The 26,464-nt window shown below is 48.0% G+C and overlaps 1 protein-coding gene across 3 annotated transcripts in view; it reads left to right on the plus strand.

The window, feature by feature from the left end:
• The window catches only part of LOC102167986 (uncharacterized), a 573,390-nt gene that overhangs the window by 26,805 nt on the left and 520,121 nt on the right, over nucleotides 1-26,464 (plus strand). The window lies entirely within an intron of this gene.

Genomic DNA, 26,464 nt, shown 5'->3' on the forward strand with positions numbered 1-26,464 from the left:
CTCCCCTCCTTGTACTCGATAGGTTTCCTTTCCGGGAGGTGGCCGGACCCGAGGGGCCGCCGAGAGTTCGTGGGCCGTTTCCCGTTTCTGAGATGGGTCAAAGAGAAGGAAAATTGGGGGCATTTTCAGAAACTCCGACAAAATATAGAAAGGAGTTTCTCAGACTCACCCGAGCCTATAACCTCACTTGGAACGACATCGATTATATTCTATTAAAAGTTATTTTCTCTCTATTCCTCAATGAATTTATTACACTTATAGTTTGCCATGATCCTCACAATCCGGTTTTGCAGGGTTTTCATCCCACACCCCAGCGCATCCCCCAAACCGTCTCCTGTGGAAACCAGAGGTTTTTCAAAGTCTGTGAGTCAGTACCTGTTCTGCAAAGAAGTTCGTTGTGTCCCTTTTCCAGGGACACATGCCACATGCCAGTGAAAGCATTGGACGTTGGCGTCTCATTGTCTGCCTGACTTCCCTTAGCGTGATGATGTCTAGGTCCATCCATGTTGCTAAAAATGCCGGCATTGCGTTCCTTTTGATGGCCGAGTCCTATTCCACTGTGCATATGTACCACATCTTCTTGATCCACTCCTCTGTCGATGGACATTTGGGCTGTTTCCGTGTCTTGGCTCTTGCAGATGCGAGGAGCATCAGAGTACATGTGTCTTTGCGCGTCGTGGTTTTCTCTGGGTGGATGCCCAGGAGTGGGATTGCTGGATCAAAGGGTGGTTCTATGTTTAGTTGTCTGAGGCCTCTCCATACTGTTGTCCACAGTGGTTGCCCCAATTTACAATCCCCCCAACAGTGTCACAGGGTTCCTTTTTTCCAGACCCTCTCCAGCACTTAGTGTTTGTAGACTTTTGGATGATGGCCCTTCTGGCTGGTGTGAGGTGGTACCTCATGGTGGTTTTGACTGGCATTTCTCTCATGGTGAGTGATGTTGAACATCTTTCCATGTGCTTTTTGGCCGCCTGTATGTCTTCCTTGGAGAACTGTCTGTTGAGATCTTCTGCCCATGTTTTGAAGGGGTTGTTTGGTTTTGTACCATCTCTTCTTTATCAGTTCCTCTGTTGATGGCTCTTTAGGTTGCTTCCATGTCTTGGCTGCTGTAAATAGTGCTGCTGTGACCTTTGCTGTGCATGTTATCTTTCTGAATTGTTTTCTCTCAAGTGTAAATCTTTTTGTTGTTGTTGTTGTTCTTTTGTCCTTTTAAGGCCGCACCTGCGGCATATGGAGGTTCCCAGGATAAGCGTCTAATTGGAGCTGTTGCCCCAGGCCTAGGCCAGAGCCACAGTAAGGCAAGGATCCAAGCCTCGTCTGTGACCTACACCACAGCTCATAGCAACGCTGGGTCCTTAACCCACCGAGCGAGGCCAGGGATCGAACCCGCAACCTTGGGGTTCCTAGTCCGATTCGTTTCCACTGCACCACAACGGCAACTCCAAGTGTAAATCTTTTTGAAAAGTCCCTGCTCAGTGAGGCCTTCCTTCCCTGTCGGACTGCAGGGGCCACCATCACCTCTACCCCTGCAACTGACTTTTTACCATCCTTCTCCTTCTGTCAGGCCCTCCAGTTGATGATAGTATTGAGTCCCTCCCAGGCCTTTAGAGCACTCTTGGGATGGGGTTTGGGAGACACCCTGGCCGTCCGTTTGACCCCAAGTGGTGGGCAGAGTTGAGCAGGGCCCGAGGTCTAGGCAGAGCACCTGCCCGGCTCTGGCACTCACCTTTTGGAAAGGCTGTCTGAGTATCGTCATGTGGGATGAGGAGAATGGAGGGGGAGGAAGCCAGGTCAGGAGAGCCCAGGTCATTACTGTCCCTAGGGCCACCCCCCCCCCCCGCCCCCGGCTCCAGGTTTCCCCTTCCAGGTCAGGGGGGCAGCCTTCCTCAGTGAGGCCCTGAGACCCCTTGATTCAGAACCACCTGTTCAACTTCAGAATCCCTGACCTCACTCTGTCTCCTGAATTAGACTCTCTTTCTTTTTTTCTTTCATATATATTTTTAATTACTCAAATAAATTTATCACATCTGTAGTTGTATAATGATCATAACAATCTAATTTCACAGGATTTCCATCCCACACCCCAGCGCATCCCCCCACCCCCGAACTGTCTCCTCTGGAGACCATAAGTTTTTCAATGTCTGTGAGTCAGTACCTGTTCTGCAAAGAAGTTCAGTCTGTCCATTTTCTTAGATTCCACATGCCAGTGAAAGCATTGGATGTTGGTGTGTCGTTGTCTGCCTGACTTTGCTTAGCATGATGATGTCTAGGTCCATCCATGTTGCTGAAAATGCCGGTATTGTGTTCCTCTTAATAGCTGAGTAATATTCCACTGTGTATAGAGGTACCACATCTTCTTGACCCACTCCTCTGTCGATGGACCTTTAGGCTCTTTCCATGTCTTGGCTCTTGCAGATGGTGCTGCAGTGAACCTTGGAGCACATGTGTCTTTGCGAGTCGTGGTTTTCTATGAATGGATGCTCAGGAATGGTGAATTAGACTTTCTGATGAGGACCCTGGGACCTGCATTTTATCTTTCCCCTCAGCTTTATCGAGCTATTAATGACCTATAGTGTGGAAGTTTAAGGTGTCCAGAGTGATGACTTGATGCATGTATATATTGCAAAAAGTTGACCACAGTTGGGTCAGTTCACACGCCCATCCCCTCACGCAATTACCATCTTGGTGATAACACTTAAGATCTACACTCTGGGAGTTCCCGTCGTGGCGCAGTGGTTAATGAATCCGACTAGGAACCATGAGGTTGCGGGTTCGGTCCCTGGCCTTGCTCAGTGGGTTAAATATCCGGCGTTGCCATGAGCTGTGGTGTAGGTTGCAGACGCGGCTCGGATCCCATGTTGGTGTGGCTCTGGCGTAGGCTGGCAGCTACAGCTCCAATTAGACCCCTAGCCTGGGAACCTCCATATGCCGCAGGAGCGGCCCAAGAAATAGCAAAAAAAAAAAAAAAAAAAAAAAAAAAAAAGATCTACACTCTGAACAACTTGGAGTGTGTGATGCAGTAGTGCCGATGCCAGCTGACATTAGATTCCCGGAACGTCTTCATCCTATAACTAGAAGCCTGTGCCCTCTGGCTGGCATCTCCCCGTTTCCTCCATACCCCCAGCCCTGGGCCACCACCGTCTACTCTGTTTGTGAGTTTGCTGTTTTGATCTTGCACGTACAAGCGAGTGGAGATGCTCTGTCTGCATCTGACCGGTCTCACGTAGCATAGCGCCCTTGAGCTCCGTCTGGCGCTGTGCAAAAGCGACCTGGAACGTGCGTGATCCATGAGCCCCTTGGGCTGGGGCTCGGCAGACGCTCCCGTGCAAGCTAATGTTAACATTATGCACTGTGCCTTCATAAGGAGCGGACGTCGGGGCCCCCCCTTCCCCGCCCCCGCCTGTAGGTTTGCCTTCGTGATGCCCTTGGTGTCTTACTCTCTGGGAAGCGCCTCCCTCGCCCGTCCGTTCCCAACCCTGCCCCCTTCCTGGGCGATTTCCAAATTCCAGTAAGAAATGTGCGGAGGTCTGCGTCTTAGCATCCAAGGTCAAATGCTCGGGGGGGGGGGGGGGGGGGCAGGAGCCCGGGAAGGAGGTGGAGTGGAGACGGTCCCGTAAATGGAGACACACGGGGTCGTGATGTCGTAACCTCCAGGGAGAAGAGAATTTGTGGGAGGGAACAGTCCAGCAGGTGTTCGTTGGTGACGTTTGGGGTGACATATGGGGGCTGAATTCCTAGGAGGACAGACTGCTTGAGGTGGGGGCTGAGGGGTGGGTGCCAGGGATGGAGTGTGGACACAGGGTGCAGAAGAGTTAAGGAAGCGTCTGTGTGGGGGGAATGGGTGGAGGAGGGGGACGGGGTGGGGGGGCGGGGGGCACCTGGGTGAGGGGTCTATGGCAGAGACCTGATGTTGCTGTCAGGTCGCGGGGAAGGGTTCAGAAGGCCTGGAGAGGATGAGGATATTTATCTTCAGCTCTGGGGAGAAGGTCTTACTGCCCTTATGACGGATGGGAAGGCTGTGTAAGGACAAATGCAAGTGAAAAATAAGAGACTTATTCCTCCCCGTTGAAACTAAGGGAAGAGATGTCCCTGCCTTCCTTTTCCTTAGAACCTTTATTTTCGAAAACTTGGGTAAAGCGTGAACACTCTCCTCTCCTTGAAATGTATATACGTCCTTTTGAAAACTCAGCTTTGGCGTTCCCGCTGTGGTGCAGTGGGTGAAGGATCCAGCTGCAGGAGTTCTCGTTGTGGCGCAGCGGAGGCGAATCCGACGAGCAACCATGAGGTGGCGGGTCTGATCCCTGGCCTTGCTCAGTGGGTTAAGGATCCAGTGTTTCCGTGAGCTGTGGTGTAGGTCACAGTTGCGGCTCAGATCTGGCACTGCTGTGGCTGCGGTCTACACCGGGAGCTCTAGCTCCGATTGGACCCCTAGCCTGGGAACCTCCATGTGCTGCAGGTGTGGCCCTAAAAAGACAAAGGGAAAAAAACAAAAAGGGAATTCGAGTGGCTCAGGTCGCTGTGGAGGCACAGGTTTGATCTCCAACCCAACACCGTGGGTTAAATGATCCACTGTTAGCGCAGCGGCAGCTGGGATTCAATCCCTGGCCCGGGATCGTCCATGTGCCACAGGCGCATCCCTCAAAGGACAAGGAACAGACAGAAACCCTTGGGCTCAGGGCCCAGGGGCGTGTGTCTCAAGGACCTGAGACCCATTCTTTGAAAATGTCAGCATCGGGAGAATTGGCACCCCTCCCAGTTTCTGTGGAAGGGCAGGTGCCTAAAGTCAGCGCACACCTTCTTCCAAGGTACAAATCTGCCTCCTCTTGTGAACGAGCGAAGTTTTTTTTTTCTTCTGGGTAAAGGCAGTTAGCTGACAGGTGGTCACCGTAGTTGGTAGATAAGATCAGGATAAAGTATGTGGGATCCATGGTGCCAGGGAGTGTTCTCATGGGAGGACTAGGTATCATTTATCTTGAAAATGTGGGGAGTTCCGTTGTGGGGCTGCGGAAATGAATCCGACTAGTAAGCCTGAGGTAGGGGGTTCGATCCCTGGTCTTGCTTGGTGGGTTTAAGGAGCAGTGTTGCCATGAACCATGGTGTAGGTCGCGGATGCAGCTCAGACCCGGCGTGGCTGTGGCTCTGGTGTAGGCTGGCCGCTGTGGCTGCAATTCGACCCCTCGCCTGGGAATCTCCATCCGCCACAGGGGTGGCCGTAAAAAGCAAAAGAAGAAAAGAAAAAGAAAGGAAAAGATGTTGTGTGTGATGGGTTGTAACTGCGGGGTTATGTATGAAAGGGGGCGATTTCTTTCTGTCTGCGCTGTCTCAGTGGATTGATTTCTTGTGACACATGCGCCACATTCCGGTTTAATGCTTATCGAATGATAGCATTGTTTCTCAGCTGCCTCCATGGGCAGATTTTTCTGGTTTGGGGGGTTTTAACTACGTTTCCCCAACAGCTGAAATTCACTGAGGGAGTCCGTGTTTTTCTGGTTTCACAGCGCATGTTATGGCAACTGATTGATCTCTTCTGCACCTGATTTTCCTTTTTCCTTTGCAGTTCGGATTCAGTTATTCACTCAGGTTCAAGGTTTCCTGCCCTGGGCCTGGTGCTGTTTGGTCCCATCACCCTGAAGGCCTCAACATGAAACAGCAAGCGTGCCCCGTTCGCCCCCTAGTGGTCATGTCCTGACGTGCAGGCATTTTGGGGAGGTTAACCTTTCATCTCATTTAAATCAGTTCACACTTTCCAACACGTTACAAAACATGGTATCGTTAAAAATGAGCATCCATTTTTTTCTTCCCTAAATCAAAAGTGCCGTATCATTCCCCATGGCTCTGAATAGCCCTACCTTCTCCTTAGAGTCTGACCTCTGTCACAGCCTCAGCACAGACTCTGACCTCTGTCTCCAGTGTGACTCCCATCCTCGGCCCCACGGGGCGGTAGAGAGCGGCTTTGGGCTGGGCTGGTCTTGCCCCAGGAACAGAGTCCACTGAGCCTCTGACCCTGTTTCATCCAGGTGAGGAGCATCCTGGAGCCCAACTTCAGGAGCCGCTGCAGCCTTCCCTTCAGCCTGGAGCCCAAGCTCCTCGCCCAGCTGCAGGAGGAAGGGGTGGCCATCACCTTTGCCCTGCTGGAGGAGTGTGGCCTGCGGGTGGAGCCCGGCAGCCCCAAGGTGACCTGGGACCTGGAGGCCAAGAAGCCCCTGTACGCGGTCCTCTTGGGGCTGCAGCAGCCCATTGGGGCCTGAGTCCCCGCAGGGTGTTCAGTCCAGAGGCCTGGCCCCCTAGTCTGTGCTATGAGCATCCTGGGTGCTCAGGCACCCGAGGCCAAGCCTCTCTGTCCTTCCAGTTCAGGTGGGCAGGGACCAACGAAGACTCCAGGGGACGTGCAGGGGTGATGGGAACACTCTGCATCTTCTTTACGTATTTTTTAATGTTACTCAACGAATTTCTTACCTTTATAGCTGTACAATGGTCGTCACAACCCAAATTTATAGCATTTCCGTCCTAACTCCCCAGCACGTCCTCCCTCCCCCCGAACTGTCTCCTTTGGAAACCATAAGTTTTTCAAAGTCTGTGAGTCAGCATCTGTTCTGCAAAGAAGTTCACTGTGTCCTTTTTTCAGATTCCACATGTCAGTGAGAGCAGTGGATGTTGGTGTCTCACTGTATGGCTGACTTCTCTTAGCATGATAATGTCTAGGTCCATCCATGTTGCTAAAAATGCTGGTATTTCATTCCTTTTAATGGCTGAGTCGTATTCCATTGTGTATATGTACCACATCTTCTTGATCCACTCCTCTGTCGATGGACATTTAGGCTGTTTCCATGTCTTGGCTCTTGCAGATGGTGCTGCAATGAACCTTTGAGTACATGTGTCTTTTCGAGTCATGGTTTTCTCTGGATGGATGCCCAGGAGTGGGATTGCTGGGAAACACCCTACATGGTGCTAGAGCTTTATGCATTTTGACGAACTCAACAAGTAGTATGCTGAAGAGTGAGGCTTTTACTGTACATAAATTTTACTTCAAAGAAATGTCAAGGAATATTGATCTCTAGTTAATAATTTGCTTTCTTTTCTTTTCTTTTTTTTGCCTTTTTTCTTTTTTAGGGCCGTAACTGCGGCATATGGAGGTTCCCAGGCTAAGGGTTGAATCGGAGCTACAGCTGCCAGCCTACAGCACAGCCCCAGCAACGCAGGATCTGAGCCGAGTCTGCGACCTACGCTACAGCTCACACCACCACCAGATCCTTAACCCACTGAGCAAGGCCAGGGATGGAACCCACATCCTCATGAATACTAGTCAGGTTCATTGCCACTGAGCCACAATGGGAACTCCTCTCTGCATTCTTGGGAAAACTTGTTACAGCTGTTTTTTTGAGTATAGCCGTCCTGCTGGGTATGAGTTGGTTTTTTTGTGGTTTTCATTTGCAGTTTGGGGATGGCTTATGACATTGAGTATCTTCTCCAAATCCCATTGCTCCTTCATATACTTTGGAATAATGTCTACTTGTGTCTTCTGCCCTTTTAAGGATGTGATGATGGTTTGACTATGTAGAGTCATGTAGAGCAACAGTGGGTCAGGGATCTGACTCAACCGGGTTGACGTTTCCGGCTCGTGCCCCTGGGTCCTGGCAGTGCTGTGCTTTGAGGAGCAGTGACTGGCAGTCAGGCCTGTGGGGGGGGATCTGCTGGTAACCTTGGGGCATACTGCATTGGAAAAGTCTGTGAGATTTCCAGTGAGAGTGTCAAAGAGGTAGCTTGAAATAATGGTTTCGCAGCTGCGAAGTTGGTTTGATGGTGAGAGTTACTGCGCTATAAATGGTAACTGGAGGCATGGGCTTAGATGAGTAAGATGGGCTCCAGAGGCGGTTTGTGGAAGTATTGTTTCTTTCTTTCTTTTTCGTCCCTTTTTTTTTTTTTTCCCGCTCTTAAGGGCCTCATGTGCGGCATATGGAAATTCCCAGGCTAGGGGTCAAGTGGGAGCTGCAGCTGTCAGCCTAAACCACAGCCACATCCACACCAGATCTGAGCTGCACCTGAAACCTACACCACAGCTCACGGCAACGCCAGATCCTTAACCCACTGATCGAGGCCTGGGGTCAAACTTGCATCCTCGTGGATACTGGTCGAGTTTGTTACCGCTGAGCCACAACGGAAGCTCCCGGAAGAATGGTTTCTGAGACTGAGCCTGAGGCTCCTCAGCCTTTGGGGGCAGTTGTAGAAGTTGAGCCAGGAAAGGAGACTAAGATAAGGTGGTCTGGTAGGCAGAATCTTTAGCCATGGTCCCCAAGATCCCACGCCCTTGTCCCCAGGTCCTCTGACCTCACTCCTGTGATGGTGTGTTTTGCATGGCGCAGCTGGTCTTCAAGCACGGAGCTATCCTGATGGGTCTCACCTAATCAAATACATCCCGAAAAGCAGGGAATTTCCTTCAGCCGATGTCAGAGGAATTCAGAGCAGTTCCCAGCATGAGATGGACTCCATGTGGCAGCGGGACCTCAGTCCTGCAGCCTCAAGGAGCTGGATTCTGCAGCAACCTGCATGAGCTGGGAAACAGATTCATCCCAGAGCCTCCAGAACCTTGACTTAAGCCGTGTGGGACTCTCAGCAGAGACCGGGCCAGGCATGTCTGGAATTCTGATCTAGGGACCATGAAGTTAAGAGATAAATCTTGTTGTAAGTGGCGAAGCCTGTGCTGATTTGTTGAACAACAAGGGAAATTGCCACCGTTATGGAAGGAGTGGTTTTCTTTCTTCAATTTTTTTTTTTTTTTGGGGGGGTATCACTGATGTGCAGTGTGGTGTTAGCTTCACGTGTACGTGGAACGAGGGGTTTTCAGGGAGAAAATGGCTGAAAGATTTAAATGCCGCCGAGAAACAACAGCAACAACAGCAGCAATGAAAGGAGGTAAACATGCCCGTTGGAGCTGAAGACGTAGACGTCATTCGGAGAGTTCACAACATCTGTTTGTGTGGCGGGAAGTCCATCGCTGTGGGCCGAGGAGGATGGGAGGTGAATTCTTGGAGGTGGCAAGTGTGGACATGGCTCAAACTCCCTCCCTGCGGGCGGGGGACGGAGGTGGTTACAAGGCAGTTAAGTAACTCGAGGGGGTGATGAGGTTGGATGAGAGCTTTGTCTTCGTGTGCGTGTGATTACAAACTGATGGGAAGGAAGTTCCCGTCGTGGCTCAGCAGAAACGAATCCGAATAGGAACCATGAGATTGCGGGTTCGATCCCTGGCCTCGCTCAGTGGGCACTGCCAGGAGCTGTGTGTGGTGTAGGTCGCGGAGGCGGCTGGGATCTGGCGTTGCTGTGGCTGTGGTCTAGGCAGGCAGAAACAGCTCCGATTAGACCCCTAGCCTGGGAACCTCCATATGCCGCAAGTACGGCCCTAAAAAAAAAAACCAAAACCAAACCCAAACTGATGGGAAACATCTGTAACGGGGGAGAGGTTGAAGGTACAGCTGAGAGGAGTTCCCGTCGTGGCACAGTGGTTGGAGAGTCCGACTGGGAACCATGAGGTTTCGGGTTGGAGCCCTGACCTTGCTCAGTGGGTTGACGATCTGGCATTGCTGTGAGCTGTGGTGTGGGTTGCGGGCGCGGCTCGGATCCCGTGTTGCTGTGGCTCAGGCGTGGGCCAGCGGCTGCGAGGTCAGCCTGGGAGCCTCCATATGCCGCAGGAGCGGCCCAAGAAATGGCAAAAAGACAAAAAAAAAAAAAAAAAAGTGCAGGTGAGAGAAGGGATCCCTGTGATGACTCATTTTATGATTTTTTCCCTTCCTCTTTTGTAAATTGAGTTTTTAAACGAGATGATTTCTAGGTATTTCTAAGGCCCTCCTGTGATTATTGTCTTTACTTAAAAAAAAAAACCTATTAAAAAAGGAGTTCTGGTCGTGGCTCAGCGGTTAGTGAACCTGACTAGCATCCGTGAGGACATGGGTTCCATCCCTGGGCTTGGCCATGGGAGGGGGATCCGGGCGTTGCCGTGAGCTGTGGCGTAGGCCAGTGGCTGCAGCTCTGATTGGACCCCTAGTTTGGGAACCGCCATATGCCAAAGGTGTGGCCCTAGAAAGACAAAAGACCAAAAAAAAAAAAAAATTATTAAAAAACATTTTTTGGCTGCGCCTGAGGCTTTAGGAAATTCCCCGGCCAGGAATGGAACCTGTGCCACAGCAGCGACCCCTAGTGGCTGCATTGACAGTGCAGCTCCTTAACCTGCCTGCCACCAGGGATCTCCGTCTTTACCTTTTGCTGCTCCCCCCCGTTTTTTTTTTTGCTTTTTAGGGATGCATGCGTGGCATATGCAAATTCCCAGGCTAGGGGTTGAATCAGAGCTGTAGCTGCCGGCCTGTGCCCACAGCCTCAGCAACACAGGATAGGAGCTGCGTCTTTGATCTACACCACAGCTCACAGCAATGCTGGATCCCTAACCCACTGAGCAAGGCTGGGACAGAATCTGCCTCCTCATGAATACTAGTTGGATCATAACGGGAACTCCCACTAAACTCTGATTCTTGCTTTGGCCCTTACAAATCTTTGGGAACTTCGTTTTGTTCAAGTCAAGCTTTTCATACCCTCTTGATCATTGCTTTCTCTCCAAAGCATTCCAAGGATTGAGCAGGGCTCTGTTCCCTCCCAGTGCTCTAGGGGAGTGTTCCTGTCTCTCCTGGCTCCTGGTGGATGCTTATAGTCTTTGATGTTTCTTGGCCTGTGGCTGTATCACTCTAGCCTCTGCCTGTTTTCACACGGCTTCTTCCTTGTGTGTCTTTGTCTCCGTGTCTTTTCTTATAAGGACATGGGCATATTGGATTTAGGGTCCTCCCTCATCCAGGATGATGTCTTTAATAAGCTTAACTAATTACATCTGCAAAGATTCTGCTTCTCAAATAAGGGCACATTCTGGGGGTCCAGGTGCAGTGAATTTCTAAATGAGCTTTCCTGACTTTAGGGGGCACATGGGAGCTTATTCTGTGAAGGGGTGTGTGTCTGTACTAAGTGGGGGAGATTGGCAGCTGACTCAGGAGATGGGGTGCATCCCCCCCCAGTAAGGCCATTTCAAACACTGCCCTGGACGTGCACACGCAAAATCTGAGCTGCTGCAGATGGCGCTTGTAGGCTGCCACTTGAGGAGCCCTTCATGGCCCAGAGTAACAAATTTGCCCCAGGCAAAATTTATCTCCCAATTAAAAGTCAGTGGGAACTCTGGCTGCTGGTGGCGGTACCAGCTAGAAGGAGGTGTGCTTGAAGGCAGCAGGTAGAACACCGAAGACGATTCCAGGCACTAGGAGGTAGGAACTTAAAAAGGGAATTTACTTAATTATGGTTTAAATGGATCCCAGGAATACCTCGCAACACATTTTTTTAAAGTTTTACTGATATATGGGATCACATCTTCGTGGTTCAGCTCCTGAGTGGCACTAACTGGCAATATTCTCATGCATTTCCAATTTATGCCAGGAGGTGGCAGCATTGTCAAGCAGCTGGAAGCTTGCTGGTCCTTTATTTGCTCTGGAACCTGCTGTTAAATTAAAGGCTGCTCTTGAGTTAAAGGATCTCCGTTCTCCTGCCTGCCCTCCCCCATTTCTCCCTTCCTCCCAGCTTGCTCCCTGCTGGGTTTACGGGGAATGGGCTGGGAGAAATGGATTGAAGGCCGAGGGCGTCAACACTCATTTCGTTTTATACCCTCAGAATGGAATCTCCCTCTTAAACCCAATGGTGGTATTAATGCCCCCCTTAAAAAATCTCTGAGAAGTTAAGACCTGAATTATGGGGAACTTTGCACTATTTTCAGTGTTTCAGAGAAGCTGTGACTTGGTAAAATGTCAACTGCTTGTGCAGGATTGCTGCAAATTCTGTGATGAATCTGATGGTTTCATGCTGAGCAGAAGCCCAGGTTGAGAGTTTTAAATGTCTTTTGAGAAACAGGGAAATATTGTTTCTAGATAAATGCAGCCAGGCAATAACACTCTTTCAAAGTCCTGGAGCCTTGGTCAGCACCTAGGAAAGCAGGAGTGGTGAAAATCGTGGGATTCGCCGTCTCGTTGAACCTGGAGATAGTCTTCAAATATCTAGAGGGCTGCGGTGATTGGTCAGCAGGGGCAGCTGCAAGGATCTGGGTTTGCAGAGTTCCCACCGGGGCTCAGCAGGTTAAGAACCTGACATCCTCCTGTCCGTGAGGATGTGGGTTCGATCCCTGGCCTTGCTCAGGTTAAGGGTTGAGGATCTAACATTGCCGTGAGCTGTGTGTAGGTCACAGGTGTGGCTCGGATCCCTCGTTGCTGAGGCTGTGGCGTAGGCCAGGGGCTGCAGCTCTGATTCAGCCCTTAGCTGGGGAACTTCCATATGCCACAGATGGGGCTGTTAAAAAAAAAAAAAAAATTCCCATCATGGTGCTGTGGAAACCAATCCAACTAGCAACCATGAGGTTTTGGGTTCGATTCCCTGGCCTCACTCAGTGGGTTAAGGATCTGGTGTTGCCATGAGCTGAGGTGTAGGTCACCGATGTGGCTCGGATCCTGTGTTGCTGTGGCTGTGGTGTAGGCTGGCGGCTACAGCTCTGATTAGACCCCTAGCCTGGGAACCTCCACATGCTGCGGGTGCCGTCCTAAAAAAGAAAAGAAAAGAAAAAGAATCTGGGTTTGCGAGTTGGACAGATCACTAGCTTGGTGACCTCTGGTAGCTAATTCAGATTCTCCAAGCTTCATTTTTTCTCATTTTACTGAGCTGCTGTTAGAGCAAATTAAATAAGGTGCACAGGAACCTGCCACAGCATCCAGTGCACAGCCGATACTCCATGGATTTCCTCGGATGAATTGAAATAATACCAGGGGTAACATGAGGTTTTAGAGGCCCGCTCTGTGCTTGGTATTGTGGCCCGAGGGAGACTCAAAGGCCGCCAGTGTGGAGAAGAGAAACACGTGCTTCTCTGCTTTGGGACCTTTAAATGACTGCTTAAGGAGTTTCCGCTCTGGTGTGGTGGGATCTGCAGTTTCCCTGACGTGCTGGACGCACGTTCGATCCTGGCCCAACTCAGTGGGTTAAGGATCTGGTGTTGCCTCACAGCTTCAACTTGGATCTGATCCCTGGACTGGGAACTCCGTAGGGTGTGGGGTGGCCAAAGAAGAAAAAAAAAATTACTTTCTAAAATTTTTATATACTTTTGGATAATGGAGCATACTTAAAGCTCTCCCCTCCTTTGGGAGGGCTGGGCCAGAGGTAACTGGGAGCCTGAGGCTAGACACTGCTTTTCTTGCACTGTGTCCCAGAGGCGGTAGAGAAAACCACAGTTGTTGGAAAGCAGACTCTGTGATTGTCTATGTGGAATCAGAGAGTGGATATGTGGATACGTATGACTGGGTCACTTTGCTGTACAGCAGAATTTATCACAGCTTTGTAGATTTTTGTTTGTTTTTAGGACTGCACCTGTGGCATATGGAGGTTCCCAGGCTAGGGGTCGAATCGGAGCTACAGCTGCCAACCTACACCACAGGAACAGCAGTGCCAGATCCTTAACCCACCGAGTGAGGCGGGGGGTCGAACCCGAGTCCTTATGGATACTAGTCGGGTTTGTTACTGCTGAGCCGCAACAGGAACTCCCTTTCTACTCTTTTGATAATTTCTAGTAGCTCCTTGTTGATAATTATGCTGTCTGATGGTTCTTTGTTAAAAAGTCTTTTGGGTTGGTGAGTTATGCTCCGTTTCCGTGTGTGACTCTGTCTGTGTGTACAGGCTTCCATATGACATTAGGAACAAGCGTGTCATCAGATGGGCTGTTACGTATGCTGTCCTGAGTGTACACAGGATGACAGGTGTGGGGGACACACAGTGAACAAGACCCCCTTCAAGGCATTTATATTTTATAAGCCGTCATTTCATAAAAGGAGGAGGAAGACTGTATTGCTTTGTAACAAGTTACTCCAGAACAGAGTGGCTTAAAGTAGCAAACATCTAATGTGTATTTGTTTCCCTGTTCTTTTGAGTCAGGAGATTGGGAGTGGCCTTAGCTGGAAGGTTTGGGCTTGCGGTCTTGCCTGTGATTGCCGTCCAATGTTGGCTGAGGCCCCGGTCCTCAGAAGGCTTACCTGGGCTGGAGAATCTGTTTCGAAGGTCCTCTTGCATGGACGGCTGTTGGCAGGAGGCGTTCCTTTCCGAGCGGGCCCCTCCTCAGATGGCTTGAGGGTCCTTGCAGCGTGGCAGGTGGCTTCCCCCAGAGTGAATGGTGAGAGAGAAAGAAGTGGGGGGAGAGCTTCCATGCCTTATGTGGCCTAATCACACCCTGCAAATTCTGCCAGAGTGTATGGGTTAGAAGTTAGTCCCTAAGCTCGGTTCCCACTTGTGTCCCATCTCTTGTGGACTTATTTTAAAACCATCATGTAGATATATAACTATGTTTTTATCTGTCTACCAACGTCATGAATCCCTCAAGATGTGGAAGCAGGCCCTTGTGCCTACATTTTCTTTCTTTTTGTTTGTTTTTGTGTTTTGTCTTTTTAGGGCTGCACCCACTGCATATAGAGGTTCCCAGGCTAGGGGTCTAATTGGAGCTGCAGCTGCCAGCCTGCACCACAGCCACAGCAATGCCAGATCCGAGCTGCATCTGTGACCTAGACCACAGCTCATGGCAATGCTGGATCCTTAACCCACTGAACAAGGCCAGGGATCAAACCCACAAACTCATGGTTCCGAGTTGGATGCATTTCTGCTGCGCCACGATGGGAACTCCCCATGCCTACATTTTCATTCATTCCTTCATTCAATCATTCTTTTTTGTTGTTGTTGTTACTCAATGAATTTATCACATCTGTAGTTGTTTAATGATCATCACAATCCAGTTTCACAGGATTTCCATCCCACAACCCAAGCACATCCCCCACCCCCCAAACTGTCTCCTCCGGAGACCATACGTTTTTCAAAGTCTGTGAGTCAGTACCTGTTCTGCAAAGAAGTTCATTGTGTCCTTTTCTCAGATTCCACGTGTCAGTGAAAGCATTTGACGTTGGTGTCTCACTGTATGGCTGACTTCCCTTAGCATGATAATTTCTAGGTCCGTCCATGTTCCTAAAAATGCTGGTATTCTGTTCATTTTAATGGCTGAGTAATATTCCACTGTTCATTCTGCAAGTGTTCATTGAGCAGCCTCTACTTGCTGGCAGTCCCAGCATTGAAAATAACTCTTTGTGTCTTCACTGGGATTCTGGAAAGAATAAAAGTATGCTCTGCTTGGTTAAAAATTTGAAGACCTGGAGTTTCCATTGTGGCTCAGCAGGTTAAGGACCCAACATTGTCTCTGTGAGGATGTGGGTTCGATCCCTGGCCTCATCCAGTGGGTTAAGGATCCTGGCATTGCTGCAAGCTGCAGTGCAGGTCCCGCAGAGGCGGCTCAGATCTGGCATTGCTGTGGTTGTGGTGTAGGCCTGCAGCTGCAGCTCTGATCCGCTCACCCAGAAACGTCCATATGCTGCAGGTAAAAAACACTTGAAGACCTACCTTCTAGAGGAACCAAGAAATAGACCACCTGGAGTTCCCGTTGTGGCTCAGTGGTAAGGAAACCAGGTGGTATCCATGAGGACGCGGATTTGACCCTTATCCTGGGAACTTCCACATGTGAGGGAGAGGCCCTAAAAAGACAAAAAGGAAAAAAACGAAACCGACCATCCAAGCGAGATGAGGGTGCACTCCAACCAACTGCAAATTAAGAGTGCCAATGTGCTCCGTTCAAGTGTATTTTGGGTGGCTTTTTATTTTGGAAATCCTTCTGCTTGTGCAACGGTTGCCTAGCAACCAGAGCTTTGTTCTCAGATCACTGGGGAGCCGTGGAGCAGAGTTGCTCGGGAGCATTGAAGTTCTTCCCAGGCACCAGAGAAAGTCTGGGTGCTCAGCCCTGCTGGTTACATGGAGATGGGGAGCCCCCGGGGGAGTGGCGTTTGCCTGGGGTGGGGGCAGGGTGTGCGAACGCGGCTGGTATTTCTCCTTATGGACAGCTCAGAATGACACTGTTCACATCTAGGAAAGGATAACACTTATCTTCAAATGTCCTTGGCAGGCGCTTCAGCAGCACTTGTACTGAGACAGGAATGACACGGGAACAACAGCGCCACTTACTGGCCAGCAAGCTCCTCACATCTGTGAACATTCCACAGTGGTTTTTTTTGTTATTTTGTTTCGTTTTAGGCTTTTTATGCCTTCCTGAGGCATATGAAGGTTCCCAGGCTAGGGGTCGAGTCAGAGCTGCAGCTGCGGCCTACACAACAGCCACAGCAACGCCAGATCCCAGCCACGTCTGCGACCTATACCACAGCTTATGGCAGTGCCAGATCCTTAACCTGCTGAGCGAGGCCAGGGATCAAACCCACATCTTCATGCATACTAGTCGGATTCGCTTCCGCTGCACTGCAATGGGAACTCCCCATTCCACAGTTCCATAATTTGAAGCTATCGATTTCAGAGGTGCTGGCACACAGGTGATGCAAATCCAGTGACTTCCCCAAATTTGCGCTGGCCCCAAACCAGAAAACCTTATTTTCCTTTTTTTTTTTTTATATATGTCTTGAAATAAATGAAATGCAGTCAGTGTCTCCTGAGCACATGCTGTATGCAAGGCTCTGGATTAAGTGCTGTTGAGGTGCAAAAAGTAGTAACGTTTGGCTCTTCTCCTGCATTCGTTCAATGGATACACATTTTCAACGGGTGCAGTTTGCCAGGTCCTCTGCTTGGCGCTGGGAGTAGAGACATAAGGTGATATGGCTCCTGTCCTCAGGGTATTACATGCCGGTGGGGCTCATGACCTAGTGGGAAAGACAAAAACTCCTGTGGCTTTCCTGGGGAAGAAGGAAAAAGAGCTTCAATCAGGGAAACAGGGTCTCTCGACAGCTAACCAGGAGACCCTGACCTGCCCAAATCTGTATCTCTAGATTGTTGCTGTGAGCCCAGCCCTTGAGGTGTGGACTCTCATGTAAAAGCGTTGTTTACAAGCTGCCCCAGCCCGAGGAGTCCAGGTGGGCTTTAGGAAATAAAACAAAACTCTTAACTCCTTCCCTCCCAGTGATTCTGTCTTTACAGCATCACCTCTTTCTAAGACCTCCCTCTTACTCTAGGAGGGCTCCGAAATTCCTCACTGAGCCTGCAAAGGGGAGGCGTTGAAGGCTTGTGAATCTGGGGTGGAAATGATCAGCAGTCTTTTTTTTTCTTTTCTTTTTTTCTTTTTAGGGCCGCAGCTGTGGCATATGGAGGTTCCCAGGCTAGGGGTCGAATCAGAGCTATTTCGGCCTGCCTAGAACACAGCCACAGCAACGCCAGATCCAAGCATCGTCTGCAGCCTATACCACACACAGCTCATGGCAACACTGGATCCTTAACCCACCGAGCAAAGCCAGGGGTCGAACCCTCGTCCTCATGGATACTAGTCAGATTCGTTTCTGCTGAGCCACGGCGGGAACTCCATTGTTATTAATCTTTACATGTGAATCTGGGGTTTTTAGCCTATAAAGTGGGTCATGAGCACCCTCCTATTTGTCCTCACCACATCCATGAAGGCACCTGATGTATATGTTGGGAAAAGCATATATTTTGATGTTTGGGGAACTTGGGCTTCTGTTCTGGCTTCTGCCAATTTACTGGCTTCGCTATCTTTGTAATAGTTACATTGCATTATAATAGTGCCTTAGAATAGTTAGATTGTTGAGTGCCTTTTATGTTGAAGTGTTTAAACATTTTTTTTAATTAAAGTACATTTGATTTACAATGTTCTGTCAATTCCTGCTGTACAACATAGGGACCCACTCATACATATTTGTACATTCTTTTTCTCATATCATCCCCTTTCAAGTTCTAGCACAAGAGATTGGATAGTTCTCTGTCCTATACGGTACGACCTCATTGCTTCTCCATTCTAAATGTAGTAGTTTGTACCTACTAACCCCAAACTCTTCGTCCATCCCACTCCCTCCCCCCTCTCCCCTGCTCAGCAACCACAAATCTGTTCTCCATGTCTGTGAGTCTGTTTCTGTTCTGTAGATGGGTTCATTTGTGCCATATTTTAGATTCCATTTACAAGTGACATCATATGGTATTTGTCTTTCTCTCTCTGACTGACTTCACTTAGCATGAGAGTCTCTGGTTCCATCCACGTTGCTGCAAATAGCATTATTTTGTTCTTTTTTCTGGCTGAGTAGTATTCCATTGTGTATTTGTACCACATCTTCTTAATCCATTCATCTGCTGATAGACATTTGGGCTGTTTCCATGTCTTGGCTGTTGTGAATAGTGCTGCAATGAACATAGGGGTGCACGTGTTATTTCAAGAGAAGTTTTGTCCAGATAAATGCCCAAGAGTGGGATTGTTTGGTCATTTGGTAGTTCTATATTTAGTTTTCTGAGGAACCTCCATACTATTTTCCGTAGTGGTTGTACCAATTTACATTCCCACCAACAGTGTAGGAGGGTTCCCTTTTCTCCACACCCTCTCCAGCATTTGTTATTTGTGGACTTAATGATGGCCTTTCTGACTGGTGCGAGGTGGTACCTCATTGTAGTTTTGATTTGCATTTCTCTAATAATTAATGATGTTGAGCATTTTTTCATGTGCCTGTTGGCCATCTGTATATCTTCTTTGGAGGAATGTTTGTTCAGATCTCCTGCCCATTTTTCAATTGGGTTGTTGTTTTGCTCTTGAGTTGTAGAAGTTGTTTGTATATTTTAGAGATTAAGCCCGTGTCAGGAGCATCATTTGAAACTATTTCTCCCATTCCATAGGTTTTTTTTTTTTTTGTCTTTTTGCCATTTCTTGGGCCGCTCTCGCAGCATATGGAGGTTCTCAGGCTAGGGGTCCAATTGGAGCTGTAGCCACCGGCCAATACCAGAGCCACAGCAACGCAGGATCCGAGCCGCAACCTACACCAAGCTCACAGCAACGCCAGATCCTTAACCCACTGAGCAAGGCAAGGGATCGAACCCACAACCTCATGGTTCCTAGTTGGATTCGTTAACCAGTGCGCCTTGACGGGAACTCCGTAGGTTGTCTTTCTGTTCTTTTCGTGGTTCTCTTTGCTGTGCAAAATCTTGTAAGTTTGATTAGGTTCCACTGGTTTATTTTTGTTTTTCTTTCTGTTGCCTTAGGAGACTGACCTAAGAAAACATTTGTCTGGTTGATGTCAGAGAATGTTTTGCCTATGTTCTCTTCTAGGAGTTTGATGGTGTCTTGTTTATGTTTAAGTCTTTAAGACATTTTGAGTTTATTTTTGTGCATGGTTTGAGTGTGTGTTGCAGTTTCATTAATTTACATGTAGCTGTCCATTTTCCCCATCACCACTTGCTGAAGAGACGGTCTTTTCCCCATTTTGTATTCTTGCTTCTTTTGTTGAAGATTAATTGACCATAGGTGTCTGGGTTTATTTCTAGATTCTCTATTCTGTTCCATTGGTCTGTATGTCTGTTTTTGTACCAATACCACACTGTCTTGATTACTATAGCTTTGTAGTATTGTCTGAAGCCTGGGAGAGTTATACCTCTTGCTTGGTTTTTGTTCCTCAGCATTGCTTTGGCAATTCTTGATCTTTTATAGTTCCATATACATTTTTGGATTTTTTGGTCTAGTTCTGTGAAATGTCATGGGTGATTTGATAAGGATTGCATTAAATCTGTAGATTGCTTTGGGTAATATGACCATTTTAACAATATCAATTCTTCCAATCCAGGAGCATGGAATATTTTTCCATTTCTCTGAATCTTCTATTTCCTTGATTAATGTTTTATAGTTCTTACCATATAAGTCTTCCACCTCCTTGGTCAGGTTTATTCCTAAGTATTTAATCTTTTTGGGTGCAATTTTAAAAGATATTGGATTTTTATATTCCTTTTCTAAATATTTCATTGTTAGTATACAGAAATGCGGCTGATTTCTGAATGCTAATCTTGTATCTTGATACTTTGCTGAATTCATTGATCAGTTCGAGTAGTTTTTATGTGGCATCCTTAGGGTTTTCTATATATAGTGTCATGTCGTATGCATAGAGTGACAATTTTACCCTTCTAGTTTGGATACCTTCTATTTCTTCCATTTGTCTGATTGCTATGGTTAGAACTTCTAATACTATGTTGAATAAACGTGGTGAGAGTGGGCATACTTGTCTGACTCCAGATTTTAGTGGGAATGCTTTTAGCTTTTCTCCATTGAGAATTCTATTGGCTGTGGGTTTGTCATAAAAAGCTTTTATTATGTTGAGATATGTTCCCTCTCTACCCACTTTGGTAAAAGTTTTTTTTTTTTTATCATGAATGGATGTTGGATTTTGTCAGATGCTTTTTCTGCATCTATTGAGATGATCACGTGGTTTTTTACTTTTCTTTTGTTAATGTGGTATATGACATTAATTGATTTATGCATGTTGAACCATCCTTGTGAACTTTGGATGAATCCCACTTGGTCATGATGTATGATCTTTTTTATACATTGTTGGATTTGGTTGACTGAAATTTTGTTGAGAATTTTTGCATCTATATTCATCTAAGATATTGGCCTATAATTTTCTTTTTTGGTAGTATCTTTTTCTGGTTTTGGTATTAGGGTGATGGTGTCTTCATAGAAAGTCTTTAGGATTATTTCTTCTTCTTCAAACTTTTGGAAAAATTTAAGAAGGATGGGTATAAGTTCTTCTTTGTATGTTTGGTAGAATTCACCTTGAAGCCATCTAGTCCTGGACTTTTGTTTGTAGGGAGAGTTTTTATTAAATACTCAATTTCATTTCTAGTGATAGGTCTTTTCAGTTGATCTGTTTCTGCTTGATTCAGTTTTGGTGGGCTGTAAGTCTCTAGAAACTTGTCTATTTCTTCTAGGTTTTTCAAATTGTTGGTATGATTGTTCATAGTATTCTCTTATGATTTTTGGTATTTCTGCAGTATCCATTGAGATTTCTCTATTTTCATTTTTTATTTTGCTTATTTGCATTCTTTCTTTCTTCTTCTTGGTGAGTCTGGCCAGAGATTTTTCTTTCTTTTTTTTTTATAATTTTTTTTTTTATTTTCCCACTGTACAGCAAGGGGGTCAGGTTATCCTTACATGTATACATTACAATTACATTTCCCCCCCCCCTTTCTTCTGTTGCAACATGAGTATCTAGACAAAGTTCTCAATGCTATTCAGCAGGATCTCCTTGTAAATCTATTCTAAGTTGTGTCTGATAAGCCCAAGCTCCCGATCCCTCCCACTCCCTCCCCCTTCCATCAGGCAGCCACAAGTCTCTTCTCCAAGTCCATGATTTTCTTTTCTGTGGAGATGTTCATTTGTGCTGGATATTAGATTCCAGTTATAAATGATATCATATGGTATTTGTCTTTGTCTTTCTGGCTCATTTCACTCAGTATGAGATTCTCTAGTTCCATCCATGTTGCTACAAATGGCATTATGTCATTCTTTTTTATGGCTGAGTAGTATTCCATTGTGTGCCAGAGATTTTTCAATTTTGTTTACCCTTTCAAAGAACCAGCTATTGGCTTTATTGTTTTTTTTTCCTATTGTTTTTTGAATCTCTATTTTATTGATTTCCTCTCTGATCTTTATGATTTCCCTCTTTCTGCTGACTTTAGGATTTGTTTGTTCTTCTTTTTCTAATTCTTTAGGAAGTAGGTCAAGTTGTTGATTTAATATTCTTTTTTGAGGAAGGCCTGTATGACTATGAACTTTCCTCTAAGAACTGCTTTTGTGGCATCCCATAGATTTTTAATGGTTGTTTTTTTTTTTTTTTTTTTTTTTTTTTTTTTTTTGTCTTTTTGCCATTTCTTGGCCGCTCCCTTGGCATATGGAGGTTCCCAGGCTAGGGGTCCAATCGGAGCTATAGCCACTGGCCATAGCCACAGCCAGAGCCACAGCAACATGGGATCTGAGCCACGTCTGTGACCTACACCACAGCTCATGGCAATGCCGGATTGTTAACCCACTGAGCAAAGGCAGGGATTGAACCCACAACCTCATGGTTCCTAGTCGGATTTGCTAACCACTGCACCACGATGGGAACTCCTAATGGTTGTATTTTCGTTATCATATGTCTTGAGGTATTTTTTAATTTTCCTTTTGATTTCCTCGTTGACCCATTGTTTTTTTAGTAGCCTGTTGTTTAGTCTCCATGTAATCAATCTTTTCTCATTTCTTCCTATAGTTGATTTCTAGTTTCATGCCATTGTGGTCAGAGAAGACACTTGAAATAATTTCTATACTCTTAAATTTGTTCAGGTTAGTTTTGTGTCCTAGGATGTGGTCAGTTCTTGAGAATGTTCCATGCACAATCGAATGTATATTCTGCATTTTTTTTGGATATAATATCCTGAAAATATCAATGAAGCCTACCTTTTCAGTTATGTCATTTAGGATCTCTGTTGCCTTATTGATTTTCTGTCTAGAGGATCTGTCCATTGATGTGAGTGGGGTATTAAAGTCTCCTACTATTATTGTATTCCCATCTATTTTTTCCTTTTATACCTGTTAGTATTTGTTGTATGTATTTGGATGCTCCTATATTAGGGACATACATATTGACAAGTGTAGTAGCCTCTTCTTGAATGGATCCTTTTGTCATTAAATACTGTCTTCTCTCTCTGCTTTGCCCTCCTCAGTCTGGCAGCTGTGCTTTTCTCCGAGGCTTTGAGGTCTCTTTGTCTCTGCTGATCTCCTGGTCAGTTAGGTGGCTTCCCAGGGTGCAGATTCCTTTCCTCTGTCTCAGCTCCCTCTCAGGAGTGCTGGTCCCATCTTGATTCCTGTTTTTTTTCCCTCTTCTCTCTGTCTCTCTCTGTTTTTCTTCCCCAGTGATGTGGAGGGTTTCTTGTCCTTTTTGGAAGTTTAAGGTCTTCTGCCAGCATTCGGTAGATATTCTGTATGACTTGTTCTAGATGGTTTTTTTGATGTGTTTCTGGGAGAAGGTAAGTGCCCTGTCTTACTGCTCCACTGTATTGATTAGGAAGCCCCAAGGCTTAGTCATTCATGAGCCACCTTTAAGGCTCTTGCAATATATATATATTTTTTTTTGGCTTCTCTGCACCTGCAGTATATAGAAGTTCCCAGGTCAGGGATGGAATTTGAGATGCAGCTGTCACCTGTTCCACAGCTGCAGCAATGCCACATCCTTAACCTACTGCACAAGGCTGGGGATTGAACCCACACCTTAGTTGTGACCTGAGCTGCTGCAGAGACAACACCAGATCCTTAACCTACTGCACCACTGGGAACTCCAGCTTTTGCCATATTCTTAAAAAAGGGGGCTATTCTTTAATTTATAATGACACCCTTCTTTTACATGAGATATGAACAAAAAATTTTTATGTCACTACCTTAGATGAAAAATCAGTATCACTTGCCATATAGAGATGACATCCACATAGTGAAAATGAAACATTATTAGATTCTCTCTTGCTGGCCGGTCTCTGAGCATGTAATAGGTTCTGTCTTTAGAACGAGTCATGCCCTTTGGGAAACACTGATTGGCTGGCTGCCTGGATAGATGGATGAATGGAAACAGACTTTCTGTTTCTTCATTAAATAGAGATTTATGGAGGCTCTGCTCCATGACAGGCACTGGATTGTCTCTGGCATCACAGTGATCATGGACCAGACGAGGTCTGGGATCACATGGCACTTTGATCCAGCATCTCATGTGAAGCAGAGGAGCCAGCCTTGATCCTGAGAGAGCAGGTTTTGATGGAGCAAGAGCTGGGGTAAGCGGACGACTTGAAAAGATGCACAGTGGAAAGGTTGTTGGTGATTGAGGCCCATCCCCAGCAGCTGCAGACTCTCCCTGCCCCTCTGGGGTGTGGTGTCAGTCCCAGCACCTGCCCCCCCCACCCCGCCGCCAACAGCCTGACCTCAGCTGGGATGGGGTGTGCGAGCTGCTTCCTGTGATGTATTTGGAACCATCGCTTAGTAATATAACGGTCTGTTGCAAACATCTTTACTTAGCATTTAGTGAGAGCCCGACCTTTTCCCACCCAAGGCCGTTACTTCTATCAGTGGCTCTGTGTGTGCTCTTAGCCAGAATACCCTCCCGCCCCAGTCAGGAGCAATAGATCATGAGCTCCATCATTTATGGCCTATAAATTAGAGGGTGGCTGGCAGAGCTGGCTTCTGTGCCTGGCTGCCTGCTCCATAAGATACACAGTGTCACCCTTTTATCGGGGGATCGTGGGGGCAGGCTGTTTGGTCTCCTTCTGATCCCCCTGAAAGACAGTATTTACTGGCTCTGGAAATACCTTCACCGCATGTTTATTTCTTTGAGACACTCTGCCCCAGGCTCCTTGGCTCCCTGTTCTTGTCTCTGTCCCGAGCTGTCTGGGCATTTCAAGGCTTGGGTGGTATGCTGTCCACATTTCCAGGGCTCCTCGGAGGCAGCAGAATCCGCTTTTTCAAAGTGCACCACACCCGGAGCGTTTGGGGTTTCGTAATGGCAAAGAGCGGCTGTCTGCCGCGCGCTGGAGGTTGCATTCCTCAGACAGCGTGTTCCTCCCTCTCCACCGAGGCCACAGAGCTCCATTGACGGCCGGGACCGTCCCATCCCTGCTCCTCGAGAGACTTGGCGCCACTCTAGGGGCCCTGGCCTCCCCACGGGCGGCCGTCACATCGCCTGGGAGGACAGACGGGGGGCTGTGGAATCGCACATCTCAGGATGAGCCTTGACCGTGCAGCGAGGTGGCTCTCAAAGACATCTCAGATTTCAGAGTAGCCCACTGTCTCCGTATTTGGAAGGGGAAGCATTATGGTGGAAGCCGTCCTGAGACGCCTCGGTTTAGCCCCAGAATTAACTCATGAGGATCCGGGAGGGGCGGGGAGCAGCAGGGAGGGAGGCTGTTGCAGTCATGGGACGGCAGAGTTGGAAGGTGACTTAGAGGCCGTGTGGGCCAAGAATACCCACCCTGTCTATTTTGACAAGCGCCCATCCAGCTGCAGTCTGAGTAGGTCGGCCCTGCCAGGTTCCCAGCCTCGCCAGGCATCTTCTGGGGTCAGCTGGAGCCTCTGGGCCTCATCTTCACCTCCCCCATGCCCAGCGCTCAGGACCCCTGCTCTCTTCTAAGCTGGAGAGTGTCTGGAACCCTGGCTGAGTTCAACGAAATGAAAGTTCAGGTCCCCGTTGGGTTGTTCTTCTCCCTATCTTTTTTTTTTTTTCCCTTTCTTTTTTGGCCGCCCGTGTGGCACATGGAGCTCCTGGCCCAGGGATGGATCGGATCTGACCTCAGTGGCGACCTAAGCCACAGCTGCGGCAACGGCAGATCCTTAACCTACCGTGCTGGGCTGGGATCGAACCTGCGTCTCAGGGCTCCCATGCCACAGTGGGAACTCCCTCTTCCCCATCTTTGCCCGGCTGTCAGGTAAGTGGGGTGAGGCCCCTGACCCCAGGCACCCACCCCTCCCTCACCCTCTCTTAGACACTTGCCTGCCCCGCCTTATGCCTTATCCAGGCAAGACCGAGTCTCCCCCCCCCCCACCTCCCCCCGCCCCAGGGCTGGCGGCCTTGTCCCTGAGCCTCACACCTGGGATTCCTATGAGGGCCGACCTGCTCCCAGTGTCATGTGCGGTGCTGCTGTCTCTCCCCGGCCGGTGGAAGCCGAGCTGCTCCAGAGTCAGGCTGCTGGGCTAGCTGCCTTCGTAGGGCTTGTCACTCAGCCCAGGCACAAAATGTTCAATTTCAAATACTACCTCCATCTGTTTCATCCAGCTGAACCTACTCCGCGTATCCCTAAGCACCTCCCCGAAAAGTGAGAATCAATCTCCCAAAGTGGGAAACTTATTTAACAATAAAATGTGTCCTGTACTACAAGCCAGACCCTTTCTTACATACATGACATGCGTGAGGTCCCCAAAGCCTAGGAGGTGGGTGACATTATTACTGCTACTGCTACGATTTTATTCCTGTGTTCAGAACACAGGCACTATAGCTGGACCACCCGGCTTGAGACCCCAGCTCTGCCGCTTTCTAGTGTGGGGCCTTGAAAAACACGCATAGCCTCTTTTTTTGGCTTGATTTTCGCACCCAGAGAATGGGACTACTGATGTCCACTTCCAAGGGTTGTGATGTGTGTAAAGCATTAAGACGGTGCCTCACGGGGCCCAGAGATCTTGAGTCACATGCCCAGCAACACACAGGAAATGGTAAAGTTGGGACTGGTGGTAAAAAGGCCCTCCAGTGTGAGGCCGCCCCTGCCTCTGCCTGTCACTGCCGCCTTTCTCAGCCTTGAAACCAAGAGATTAACCTGGGTGATGCCTTAGCTTGTTGCACTTTTTTGCCGTCGTAAATGCCTTGCTTTCATCCATTTTGAACTTGTCCCCTTTCATCAGTAAAGACCATGTTATCAACCTGCTGGTCAGGCAAAAGCAGCGCCTCTTGGTCTCGCGTTTAAGAGAGTGGCATTGGTTTGGGGCACACTCACATCTGGGATCCGCCTCTGCGTCGTCCCAGCTGGGTGACCTCGGGCACGTCAGCAGACCTCT

This window comes from Sus scrofa, chromosome 4, assembly GCF_054392235.1.
Source record: "Sus scrofa isolate SSC_HxYL_T2T_F1_AM1 chromosome 4, Sscrofa_HxYL_maternal_Yorkshire_Landrace_v2.0, whole genome shotgun sequence".
NCBI lineage: Eukaryota > Metazoa > Chordata > Mammalia > Artiodactyla > Suidae > Sus > Sus scrofa.